Source organism: Eleutherodactylus coqui, chromosome 13 (genome assembly GCF_035609145.1).
Source record: "Eleutherodactylus coqui strain aEleCoq1 chromosome 13, aEleCoq1.hap1, whole genome shotgun sequence".
NCBI classification, from domain to species: Eukaryota; Metazoa; Chordata; class Amphibia; order Anura; family Eleutherodactylidae; genus Eleutherodactylus; species Eleutherodactylus coqui.
In genome coordinates this window covers 78,259,221-78,261,720 of record NC_089849.1, presented here as the reverse complement: position 1 = coordinate 78,261,720, position 2,500 = coordinate 78,259,221, and positions in this window count along the sequence as shown.

The window sequence follows — 2,500 nt, the reverse complement described above, 5'->3', positions numbered from 1 at the left end:
GGCAAGAAATCCTTTTCCTGAATTTGATTTAAAAAGAAGAAGAATTGTTGCTGCATTCGAGCTGAGTATTTAATGATGGCAGCAGAAGGCTGAAAATGCATTCCTCCAGTTAGAAAGGAAGCAAACGCAAGTGAGTTCAACAGTATTACCGCACTACTGCTTTTTCAGATGTTCCTAGGCTATTGAAGGCTTTGAAGTGCAAGATCGTGGAGTGCGCCTAATGTCTACTTAGCTAGCACATCAGGGTAGCTTAATCTGTGCCAAAACATTTTGGGAATATCATCAAAGTCCTTTTCTCATACAGTTTGTTCAGTTTCAGAAAAGGCCAAGAAGTCCATTTCTGAGCATCATCAAAAGCAACTTCTTCTGACCACTAAAAGGTTTACCAAGCATCTTGAGAGCTTTCAAAGTTCAAAACTGGCAGCAGTCGGATTCGAACCCACGCCTCCAAAGAGACTGGAGGCTTAATCCAGCACCTTAGACCGCTCGGCCATGCTACCATGGAAAAGTGGATAATTTTGGATGAAAATGTCCAAGAGATTTCATAAAGAACATTTGTCCTGGCAAGAAGTCCTTTTCCAGTATTTGATTTAAAAAGAAGAATTATTGCTGCATTCGAGCTGAATATTTAATGATAGCAGCAGAAGGCTGAAAATGCATTCCTACAGTTAGAAAGGAAGCAAACGCAAGTGAGTTCAACAGTATTACCGCACTACTGCTTTTTCAGATGTTCCTAGGCTATTGATGGCTTTGAAGTGCAAGATCGTGGAGTACGCCTAATGTCTACTTAGCTAGCGCATCAGGGTAGCCTAATCTGTGCCATAACATCTTGGGAATATCATCAAAAGCCTTTTCTCATACAGTTTGTTCAGTTTCAGAAAAGGCCAAGAAGTCCATTTCTGAGCATCATCAAAAGCAACTTCTTCTGACCACTAAAATGTTCAGAAAGCAACTTGAGAGCTTTCAAAGTTGAAAACTGGCAGCAGTGGGATTCAAACCCACGCCTCCAAAGAGACTGGAGCCTTAATCCAGCGCCTTAGACCGCTCGGCCATGCTACCATGAAAAAGTGGATAATTTGGGATCAAAATGTCCAAGAGATTTCATAAAGAACATTTCTCCTGGCAAGAAATCCTTTTCCAGAATTTGATTTAAAAAGAAGAATTGTTGCTGCATTCGAGCTGAATATTTAATGATGGCAGCAGAAGGCTGAAAATGCATTCCTCCAGTTAGAAAGGAAGCAAACGCAAGTGAGTTCAACAGTATTACCGCACTACTGCTTTTTCAGATGTTTCTAGGCTATTGAAGGCTTTGAAGTGCAAGATCGTGCAGTGCGCCTAATGTCTACTTAGCTAGCGCATCAGGGTAGCTTAATCTGTGCCATAACATCTTGGGAATATTATCAAAAGCCTTTTCTCATACAGTTTGTTCAGTTTCAGAAAAGGCCAAGAAGTCCATTTCTGAGCATCATCAAAAGCAAGTTCTTCTGACCACTAAAAGGTTTACCAAGCATCTTGAGAGCTTTCAAAGTTCAAAACTGGCAGCAGTTGGATTCAAACCCACGCCTCCAAAGAGACTGGAGGCTTAATCCAGCGCCTTAGACCGCTCGGCCATGCTACCATGGAAAAGTGGATAATTTTGGATGAAAATGTCCAAGAGATTTCATAAAGAACATTTCTCCTGGCAAGAAATCCTTTTCCTGAATTTGATTTAAAAAGAAGAAGAATTGTTGCTGCATTCGAGCTGAATATTTAATGATGGCAGCAGAAGGCTGAAAATGCATTCCTCCAGTTAGAAAGGAAGCAAACGCAAGTGAGTTCAACAGTATTACCGCACTACTGCTTTTTCAGATGTTTCTAGGCTATTGAAGGCTTTGAAGTGCAAGATCGTGGAGTGCTCCTAATGTCTACTTAGCTAGCGCATCAGGGTAGCTTAATCTGTGCCATAACATCTTGGGAATATTATCAAAAGCCTTTTCTCATACAGTTTGTTCAGTTTCAGAAAAGGCCAAGAAGTCCATTTCTGAGCATCATCAAAAGCAACTTCTTCTGACCACTAAAATGTTCAGAAAGCAACTTGAGAGCTTTCAAAGTTGAAAACTGGCAGCAGTGGGATTCGAACCCACGCCTCCAAAGAGACTGGAGCCTTAAGCCAGCGCCTTAGACCGCTCGGCCATTCTACCATGAAAAAGTGGATAATTTTGGATCAAAATGTCCAAGAGATTTCATAAAGAACATTTCTCCTGGCAAGAAATCCTTTTCCTGAATTTGATTTAAAAAGAAGAAGAATTGTTGCTGCATTCGAGCTGAATATTTAATGATGGCAGCAGAAGGCTGAAAATGCATTCCTCCAGTTAGAAAGGAAGCAAACGCAAGTGAGTTCAACAGTATTACCGCACTACTGCTTTTTCAGATGTTCCTAGGCTATTGAAGGCTTTGAAGTGCAAGATCGTGGAGTGCGCCTAATGTCTACTTAGCTAGCACATCAGGGTAGCTTAATCTG